Genomic DNA, 11,749 nt, shown 5'->3' with positions numbered 1-11,749 from the left:
GACTTGGGGCACCTCTTGTTCCTGGATGTTGATCCATTGAAGGGTGTCTCCAAATGCCAGTATACTTTAAAGCAGTCTCTGGTGTGCTCCAAGGTGTGTTTTTCAAAATGACCTTACCTTATACAGCTTCTCAGTGGAGTACAAAGAAGTCAGCAGCTTTGCGTGTACCCTTCAGCCTCCTTGTCTCTGTAGAGGGTGAAATGCCCAAAGGTGAACGCTCAGCCCTGCCAGAATATCATATTTAACAATTGGGACAATCTTCTAACCAGAGACAAACACCTACAATGTGAAGTCAGCCAGGGACAGCAGGTTTGTCAGGAGAGGTGCCACCTTGGCAGCAGAGCCCAAAGGCTGTTATCATCCTGCTGATCAGAGAATGACAGGACAAAGGCAGCTGAAAGTCACAGAAGAGACGGTTCTGATCTTAGGCAGCTATTTTCAAGTGCTTGAGATAAAGAGGGTTGCATGAGGCTTTTGCTGAGGCACTGCGCGGTGAGCAGACACCTTTTCTCTCTGGGCACAGAATGACCTTCCCTGTAAGTCTTAAGGCTGTGACAAGTAACAGCAAAAGACTTTTTGTTCAACCTCTGCACCATTTCTCTCTAGTATTCTGGTAAATGCATGCACAGTTGATTATGCCTTGCATGTGAATTTGTAAAAAGTTACACTACAGGGCATATGCTTAAGGGGCATTGGAGATTCCTCTGAAGACACCTAAGGAATATGAGGAGGAAATGGTGAAAACAAGGAGAAAAAGCATTACTGCATGGAGTCCAGTTTTTCCAAGGAATACTTGAATGTAAGCCTGTATCCCATGAGCACGCCTGGAGGCTTCAGACAGGGAACTCTAGAGAATCAGTGACCATAGGTCGACAAGCAATTTGGTTGTCCAGCGTTCACCAGAATCTCTGTGCAAGAGCTACACTGTGCATTTAGTTCCAGTGTCAGATCTAGCTGTTTTACATGTAAAGGTCTGCTTAGCAGGAGCTGAAGGTCTATGCCACTTCCACTACACATGCATCTTCCCTTCTGCAAAACCTGTACAATAAAATGGCTTTACATTCACGGATGTAATAAAAGTTTCTGATAATGTCTTTCACAATTTCATCCACCGGGACAAAATTTCAGAAAGGAAAAAACATGTATCCAAAACACTGAATAACAGCCATCACCAAGCAGGAATGCAAAACAGCAGTTCTTTTTCAGGGCCCTGAGATCATCTGTTTCTTCCTTTCTCCCTTCCTCTTCTGTTTTATTACAAATTCAGAGGTATATGGAAACTAAGTCACCATTAAGGATTCTGGGCATCAGTAACATCCAGGGGTATTTGAAAGAAATTTCATCAGACACAAAACTGAAATCCTGGTGTCAGATCCAGATGCAGTTTTCAGATTCAGACAAAGTAAAATTACTGTTGCTTGAAATAAGCTGGGAGCTAGTCCACTTCTGAGCAGGCAGCAGAAATACAATCTTGTCCTTATATTGCATCTTGCTGTTAGTTGGTAATAGTTAGTAGGTGGAATCAAATAGGAATAGATACCACATTCCTGCTGTATCCTGTTAAATCAATTTCAGGACACAATATTTTGAGAGAAGCTGTGAGGGACCACAAAAGTTCCCTGTTAAGGGGATTTGCACTGTGACTGATTTGCATTGTCTAAATGATATAAATACCAAAAAATCCTCTCTTTCCCCCTCTCCTGCAACAAATAAATTAATGGGCCAGATTCAGCTCTGGTTTTCAGTTTCCATGAACATTCCTGTGGTTCCTGTGGTAGAATTAAATACAGAGTTAACAAGGGCTAAAGATTTTGCATTGGCTGTTATCATAATGGCAAAACACTAATGCAAAGAGAAGACAGGCAAGGCTGCAGGGATCTAGTCAACAAGTCAGACATCTGCTTCGGATCTAGGTTGCAGGTGTTAAGTAAAGGAAGCTTTCTTAAACACCCAAATTTCCTATACGGTCAACGGAAAGAAGTAGGGGGCTTTGAAAGCCCTCAGAGGCTTTCTGCCTTCATACGCAGGTCTTTTAAGGATTTTTAGTACTTAACTTAGATAAATGATATCTCACTCTTGAGAGCCTCAGCAGTTTGTAACTCTCCACATTGCACATAGGAACATTGTAGTAGGTGCTAAAACAGCTGATATACTTGAAATATATAATGAGGCAGACTATATCCCACACTGCATGAGCATCGGCAAAACAGAAATGGAGAGCTACAGTTTAAAATCAGAATTACAGCTGCAGGAAATTCTGGTTTTCTGAAGTTCATGTCATTATTTGAACTGGAAAAGATGGATTTTTACTGGGAAGTGTCACTCAGTGGAAACTGAAAATTTCCAAGGGAATAGATGCTTGATCTTAGAAAAGAATGGGATTTAAAATAAAGATTTTCCTTCTTCAGTAGTCTGGTGTACAGGAAACATTTACAGTGAAAGAAAATTAAGGCTCAAGACCCTGCTCTATGTATCCAGACCAGAACACAGATATTCTAGGTGTTCTATCCAGTAGGTCATTGTGGTTTTTTGAAACAACTGCCATGAACTTCCAGTGAAAATTCTGCATATCTGGAAATTAATTTTTTTTTCAGCTCAAAAGAAATTTTCATCCACGACTATTATTCTATTGACACAAATAATCTGTGTCAATCTGAAAACAAAGGAACCAAAAGACTTTAGGTCATCTTTCTGTTTGGTCTGTTTTTTCCTCCATATATCTATACTTTAATCATACTGATGAAGTGATGCAATGTTCCCTTCATGAACACACTTTGAGTGCAAAACAAAATCTTTTTATCAAAGATTTTATACCATAGAAAGTAATGCTATCAATTCCTATATAGAAATGGGAATGATGGAATATAAGGTACCTTTATTCACATATGGCAGCCCTTTTCTTTAAGGAATGACAGCCAAAATGATGTTAATTGAGAAACAGTTATTTCCCTGTGAAAGAGGAAAACCTGCCTACTCACTAAGTAAGGTATATTGCGTCATCTTTATTTATTGCAGTCACAGGCAAGTGCCTATCTTGGGCACATCTTGGGGCTGCAGAACTAAGCTGAACTAAACTGGCAGGACTGTGGGGTCAACATTTAAGTCCTTGGCTCTGGCTGGATTTTCACAGCGCTGTGAACCAGTGGCAAACACAGCCTTAATAGGTGAGGTCTGTCGTTGCAAGTCTGCAGTTGGACTACTTTGAAGCATAAACCACACACAGAGGAGACCCCCGCTGTTGGTAAAAGGCAAGTGTCTCCCCAGTAAATCCTCACTTCCAGTCAGCTGCAGTGAGGAGAAGGAAAGATGTGAATGGAGCCAAGAAGTACCTTTCAAAAGACAAGCTTTATGCTGAAATGCTGGAACAGTTCGGGTAAAGAAGGCTGGTTCTTGTTTCACATCCATTCCTGTTGCTGCAATATGCATAAGCAAAACTGTTTCCAGAAACAGGAGAGACCCAGGGCCATGTCATTTCCCACCACTGAATTAATTTACATCATTAAGAATTAAAATCTTCATATTTCCATTATTTAAAATTTCCAGGTTAGCAAAGCCTGTAAGCTTTTGCTGTTAAGCTTGTCCACACTTCAACATTTATATTTGCATCTCTTTTTCTGGTACATTATTCATTAGCTTATTTATCTATCTTTTTAATTTTTATGCCCATCTGCTTAATTATCTTTTTAGAGAGATTATCAATGCTTTCCATTTTCTTTGATGTCAATTTGAAAGGGACAATGAGTTTACAGACAACTATCATTTCAGCCATTTTGATGACATACTTGCCCTTTGACCAGCTTGGCAATCATCTGACCCTCTCTCCTGACCTTTGCATAATTACCTATCCAATTTCCTTATCACCATTCTCCTTTTCAGTTCCTAAAAGCAATATAGCTGTGGTCACTGTCAAAGTCATGGTGACCTTGTTAGGACTCCTTCTATAGCCCTAACAAGATAACCAATTAATGACTTATTCCTTTATCTCAGTCTCAAGTAATTTCTAAAACTCCTGTTATGTCTTCTTTTTTTCTTTGACAAAGTGTTAATTAACTTGACCAACTTTTCCTCTTTTGTATTCAGCTATTATTTAAAACATAATAAAATATATCTGCATAGTTTGTTCCTACATTTCCTCCAAGTATTCATAAAGTCCAGTTACTTTCCAGACTCTTTTTCTTGCTGTACTATGTACTCCTTAAATAAACACAAAGTCTAAGCAAATTTTGTGGAAGCAAAGTCTGTGAAGTTATTCCACAAATCATTCCCAAGAATAAATATCAGTTCTTTTCCTAGATAGAATAGATGGAAAAAGCATCAGTTTCATCTAGCTTTCACGATAAGGTTGGAGAATAGTCTACCTGCCTTTCTTCTTGATTTCCTAAGTCTTTCAAAAAGTCCAGGAGAAACAGATAGACCACTCCTGGTGACCATATGAGAAAATTATAACTGGCAGAAAAATAATTTTCCTTACAGATTTCCTCATTTGCCAGCCCTAACCTCTTTATCTGCTTCTAAAACTTGCAGAAACCAAGTATGCTCTACATTTTTCAGAGGAAGGTGGCTCCCTATAGAAGTTGCCCAAATTAAATTTAGCAAAGAGTAAGACAAAATGGAGGCAGGAAAGAAATAATGGACTAAAAAAACCATGCGTCTCTCAAGTCTATATAAGTGCAATACAGTGGGTTAAGGACATCTTCATGCCAAGACAATCCAAGCTGTTGCTGTAGAGCATCAGTCCAAGTATCTATAGCCACAGCCATGTTTACGTTGTTTTCAGCTTGAGTTAATAAGCTTTACATGCACAAGAAACTGGCTCAATTAAACTCAGCTCAGCTGTCCCTGGCCTGTATCTCCTCTCAGGTCTGATTCCAGGGGTAACTTCTGAGGAGCCAACTCAGGTGTATGCAGCCACAGGATATGGACGCCTCGGGAGAAGTTGAATCGAGGCTGACAGTACAGGATCCGGCATGTTGTTCAGGGATATCAGGCAAGCTGGCTTTCAGAGAAAAAACAGCTATGGAAAGGAATATCTTCCAGAGGATGTCAGGTGAGACAGGCATTGCATTCTGTAGTCCTTTCATCTGAGTCCCAGACAAACCATTACAATGAAAACTCAGAGTGAAACCTTTTGATAGATGTATAAATTTTGAGGTCAAAAAAGGACTATTCTGATTATCTACTCTGATCTACTAATAGCAGTGCTGTGGGCTCTTACTACTCCCCCGTTATTTGCCATCCAAGAATATTTGCCTTGAAAGAGGTAACGTCTCATCAGCAAAATTTCTCTGCAGTAAGTGCTCTTAAGTTTTCTATGAATCCCTCCAAAACTGCACATAAACAAAGTCAACAGATGTTAAATGTATGATCAATAGGCAAAGGCTGTAACTGAACAGCATTCATCTCTCCTTCAAAACTGACATATTCGTGAAGGGATTCAGTGCCAAAACAAATACAAGCAAAGCAATAGCCTGGAAATACTTTAAACATATTATTTGAATTCTCAGAAGTATCGTTTTTAACTTAAAGTACACATTGGCATGCAACCCTAACAGTCTGCGTAATCCAGTCTTGAAGTGTAACTTTATTTGTTATGGGGATTTGCTTAAGGAAAGGGGAAGGGAGGGCGAGGTGGAAAAATAAAATAAAAACACCCCTCCTTCCAAAAAAACTCCTCTTCTCCTACTACAAAGAGGAACTGGTTGTTTCTGCAACACTGCAGACATTTTACAAGGTCATGAAAGTGACTGTCTCAAGCTGCTTTAGCAATTCGGGAGGAAGGAAGGATTGAATCGTTATGCACTTGGATGTTCATTTGGCACACCGGGATGGGTAGGCTTTGTCGCTGTTTTAATAGGAGTCAGAGGTTAGGATGTGCCAGCCAGATTTCCACCCTCACAAGCGCAGGCGCCGGGAGCTGTGGGATTGCTCTTATGTGAGGAAGGAAAGGCCATAACCCTCCTTCTTTGGGAGTCTCTTGTGTCATGCTGCGGCCCACCAGCTTCTTCTGAAATAGTGCCAGCTTCTGGCAATCTCCAAATAAAGTCTCCAATTAACAGGGAAACAAGAGCCTCTGAGGACTCTAGCCAGGATGTGCTATTAAATGGGAGATGTTGTGAGCACCTTTTCCAGCTGTGAGAGAAATAAGGAGAAACATACTGATAATATTTTAACAAGAGACAGTTGGCAAAACAACTCTCCCTTGCTGGGTATCAGTTCTATGCACTAGGGAAGAAACAGAAATATGTATGATTTGTCCCATCTAAATACTAATTTAGTATAATTTTATAACTTTAATTAACTAATAAAGTAGATGAGTCTTCTTGGCTTTATATGCATCGTCTCCATCTCAACACAGTTATCTGACTTTTTCAGGGCTCAGTATTCCTTGATTAGGCTTCCCTTTGACTTTATTACCTTCACTGCAAAATTAAAACTATCTGATTTAATATCATGCCTATTGGTATAACACACCATTTAATCTTACCACCTGAAAGATGGAACTTTAAACTGTCAAAGTCTAGTCATTTTAAAGGAAAAATTAGTTTTGTCTCCCTTAACTTTATATATCTGATATTGAGATGTCTAGTTGAGGTTTATGATCTAGATTTTCTGGCTGGACAGAGAACTAGAAACAATCTACGAAGAGATTCATTCTATCCTGAGGTATTTTAGTAAAATGGGTAACATAAAACACCCTCAAGAAGTGTCCAGCTCTCTCCTCTGTGGAAGAAAGAGGGGTTGTCACAGATGAGCTTAAACTAATATCTTGAATTCTAGTTGATCAATGGTGATGTGATGAACCTGACCCATACTGACCCATTTTATGCACAAGGTCATGTTGGAACAGGTAGCATCATTGTCATTTGCCAGTGAGAAAGCAACCAGAACTGACAGCATATAGGACAGATTACATAGACAGCCTACAATAGTTTTCTGCTTTCATATACTGCTTGTCCTGGTTTCTGCTACAAAAGAATTAATTTTCTTCACAGTAACTGGTACAGTGCAGTGCTTTGGATTTAGGATGAGAATGATGCTGATAACACACTGATGTTTTAGTTGTTGCTGAGCAGGGCTTACACAGAGTCAAGGACTTCTTATCTTTTTAATGCCCTGCCAGCAAGGAGGCTGGGGGTGGTGGTGGGGCACAAGAAGCTGGGAGGGGACACAGCCAGGACAGCTGACCCAAACTGGCTAAGGTGATATTCCATACCATATGACATCATGCTGAACAATAAAAGTGGGGGGAGTTGGCTGGGGGCTGCCAATCGCTCAGCTCAGAGACTGGCTGGTCATTGGTCAGCAGGTGGTGAACAATTACATTGTGCATCACGTGTTCTGTGTGTTCTCTTGTCATTATTATTTTCCCTTACTTTTCTGTTGTATTAAACTGTCTTTATCTCAACCTGTTTTATTTTTTTTCCCAGTCCTCTCTCACATCCCACTTGGGGGGTGGGAGTGAATGGCTGTGTGGTGTTCAGCTGCCCGCTTGGTTAAACCACAACACTGCTTCATATAAAAACCTGAGGGGGATTTGTCTCCACTTAATATTAAATAATTAAATATTCATTGGAAAAAAGAGACAACCTGGTTAAGTAGTTAATGACTTTGTACAGCTCATATGAAAGATCATATTTTAAGTCTCTATCTTAATGACTGTTTAATTACTTATAGAAAGTGGAAGCACTTCAGTAGGAAGTTCTGAGACACCTACTTCCATACTGTCACTGTCACAGGAACTCAGCCAGTTCCCTTGTGTTTGCAGCTTTTATCTGAACTGTGAAAATATGAGGCTGAGTTCTGGACCTAAGAGGAGAAGGACTTGAAGTTAGATTCTTTCCATTCTTGGTGAGTCCCAGAAGCCATTGTACATGTACACTTGTACAAGATGGACATCTACAACTTTCCCTCCAAAATTCAAAACAATTGTCCCAATGTGAATATAAAGGGAGAAAAAGAAATCAAAGCCAGAAATGAAAGTTATATTCAATATCTTCACGTCTTGGGAGCTCCTAGTTAGAACTGAAAGAGCTAGCAAAGAAGGTTTTAACCTGAAATTCTCAGCAGTATTTTCAAACAACTCCAAATTTTCATAGTGTGAATGTAGCCTTTCAAACTACTGAATGCTCAGACCCATCTGCTATGATTAAAATTACAGACATTGTTATTTAAAGAAAAGAAAAACCAAAGATTTAAAACCCTTCTCCACTTCCCCAGTCTCTTTAAAAAAAAAAAAAAAAAAAAAAAAAGAGTAGAAAACAAAACTCAGCATAACTGAAAGCCAACTCACCTCAGGAAAATAATTTGGCATCAGCTTTTATCGACAGCTGCACTTCAATTCAGCACCTGTGTGTATCATTTCAAGTGATGAATGATTGGAGAGGCTGTTTTGTATTAATGAAACACGTCGTGGCAAAGCATGTATTTATATTTACAGGATGAGTTTGAGTTGAACCTGTCTTATGAGACTCAGATCTTGATGGTAAAGGTGGGTTGTATTGGCTGTGTCTATATTATTAAACTTAGGAGTGCCTCCAAATTCTAAGGTCTGAGTAGATATGTTGGCCATGTCCCAATTTAGTGTTAAGGTAAGACCATCTCCTCCCTATCCCAAAGTCCTGGTTTTCATTCAAAGGTAACACAATTTCATTAGACAGAAGCAGTGTTTCTCACCAGCTGCTCTGCGACTGTCACGATCATTTTGCTAAAATCCCATGGTGTTTCATTTTGTACCCAAACTGTAGAAGCTTACAAGAAGAAAATCAAGACTTAGCTGTAAGAATCCACAGAAAGAAGTTAAGATTCCTTTTTGTAAGTGAAGGCAGAAAGATAGCCTGTATAACTGAACTTAAAGCAGAAGGAACTGAAAGTTTGCAGTGTGTGTGAGACAGCAGGTTAGCCTAAATACTCAGGTGACCTGAAAGAAAAGTATTGAACACAAGCATTTTACTAAACTCCCAAGCGTCATGTCTATGCAAAACTTGGAAAAACTATATGGCAAATATTAACTTCACTCAGTAACAAACTTCTGCAGAAGTCAAAACTATTGACAGTGTTTGATGCAAATTTAGAAGTAAATTCAGCCAAGATAACAGTGAGAAGTGGAAAGAGAACAAGAAGTCAAAATAAATCATCTTACTATTGTATTTCAAAATGCCATTTTCCAAAGAGATTAACTTGCATCAGGAAAGAATCTTAAAGTGAGGATAAATAATAAACAAGCCAAACATTTCATAATGCATTGGACAAATACTTGTCCACTAAAATTAGAGAATTGTTTCACACAAAAAAAAAAAGAAAAGAAATTGTTTTGGATTAATCCAAGCTGAAAATGCTTTTTCTGGAGATTTTAGTTTTTCTCATTAAATTGAAAGCTCTTCTTATTTGTACTGCTTGAAGATATTTATTTCCAGAAGCTTACTTCAAATTCCATTGAGATCAGTGCAAGACTATCAAGTGACATTAATGAGTGTTCATTTGAAGCCCATGAAAGTAAACTTTTTTCTTTTCTTTTCCTTTTTTTTTTTTTTTTTTTTACTTTAAAAACCTTATGAAAGTTCTGTGAAAGAATGGTGTTGTCAAAATCAGAGAATGTTAGAATCATAGAATAATTTAGGTTGGAAAAGACCTTTAAGATCATGATCATTGAGTTCAACTGTTAACCCTGCACTGCCAAGCCCACCACTAAACCGGGTCCCTAAGCACCACATCTATACGTTTTTTAAACACCCCCAGGGATGGTGATTCCACCACATCCCTAAGCAGCCTGTTCCAATGCCTGACCACCCTTCCAGTGAAGGAAGTTTCCCTAATATCCTGTATAAACCTGCCCCCCACCAGCCTTGTGCCCCAGCCCCTTCCCCAGCCCCTGCCCGGCTCTGGACACGCTCCAGCCCCTCAGTGTCTGTCCTGCAGTGAGGGGCCCAACACTGAACATGGGATTCGAGGTGAAGCCCCACCAGTGCCGAGCACAGGGGGATGATCACTGCCCTGGTGCTGCTGGCCACACTGTTTCTGACACAAGCCAGGATGCTCTTGGTATCCTTGGCCACCTGGGCACACTGCTGGTTCAAAAGCCTGTTCTTTGCCTTGTTCTCCTTTTTCTTTATTAACATTGCATTTTGGAGCGATCATGTACATAAATTGTTTAAACTGCCTTACAAGACAAAACAAACCAAAGCTTTCCAAAGCTTTCTTGTTTCCTCTGAGTGGTGTGTATTTTTTAATATATTTGGCATAACATTATCATAATGTTAGAATTATGGATTCTTGGCTGGTGGAAATTACAACAATCTAATTGATAGTTCAACATTAGTGTATACATCTTAAAAAGTCTGCCCCACCATTTCTTCCAAGTCTCGTAAAACATTTTTAACCTCATTGAAAACAGATTTAGGTCCCTTTTGTCTTGCTACAAAGTACCTTTAAACATGAAGTAATTAGAGGGCTTGATGACAAGCACGATCTCAGGTTCCTGAAGAGACAATGCCAACGGTCTATCTGTGAAGCTTTAGGGTTCTATGTCTTTCAGGGTACAGTGCAATCCTACCTGTGCTAAACTAGCTGATATATCAAAATCAGCATAGCCACAAGGAAGAATAAACTAATTTGACCTAGCAGAACTAATGTCACAGTTAATATCTTATGCATATAAGGACATCCTTTTTTATCATCAGAATTGTTTCTCCATATTTCTCTTTATATGACACACATATACACACATATATATGACACACATATACACACACACAAAGGTATTTAAACTTGAAATGGTGAAGACTGAAGAAGTTTTAAGTAGGGAAGAATGGCTTTTTCTGAACTGGCAAGAAAAACCTCTGGAAAAATGTATTAAGCTGATAAAAATTTTATTTTTATACTTTAGGTTATACTACATACAGTATACATAATGACAAGAAATTAAAAATTAAAAGCCATTTAGAAACAGGAAAAAAATCTTCTGTTCAGGAATGGTGACATTAAACTGTTTATGTTGTCAGAAAAACATTTATTTTAAGAATTAATTTCTGGTGAACTTCACTTTAGTCTATGATTCAATTTTCAGTTCAAAGAACTGCTTAAAATGGAGTTACTCTTATCAAATGCAGTTGTATCTATTGACCTAAAATTTATCTTCCTGAATAACATAGTCTAGTCATAATTTTTGTCATTGTACTTTAAGCTCGTATTTGAAAATTAAAATAGAACATATTCTCACAAATTATAACAACTATACTATTATTTTTACAAATGGTCTTTCATTTTGTCCATTTTTCAATGTAATTCCACGTGTTACACAAATAATTCCTTCGGAGAATGAGATGCATTTGCCTAATTACTACAGGTGTGATATTCCCAAATGAAATGATTGCTTTAAAATAGTCTGATGCATGTCATTGGTGTCAAGGGGATTATCTATTTGCCTAGATCTAATTATGCTGAAGGGAATCTCAAATGCAATTAGCTGCTTCTCCCTCTTTCATATGGCAAGGGAAAATTAGCTGCTTAATTAATAATGGAAGCTTCCTGATTTTACCAATGAAAATTAAAAGTGTGCGTTGATATTTTAAATAATGACGATATTTGAAGTTTGGTTGAAATTTACTTGCTTGCAGAATGCTGCACTTGTTTTTATTAAAAATCTACATACAATATATGGGAGATCATCCTGCCTAATCATTAAGTTTAGTCCCAGGTACTCATCAGACATAGTCTTTTGGAGTCAAGGAAGATAAGTAGGGATGCACAATGT

This window comes from Falco punctatus (genome assembly GCF_963210335.1).
Source record: "Falco punctatus genome assembly, chromosome: 6".
NCBI classification, from domain to species: domain Eukaryota; kingdom Metazoa; phylum Chordata; class Aves; order Falconiformes; family Falconidae; genus Falco; species Falco punctatus.
This window is presented reverse-complemented; position numbering follows the sequence as displayed.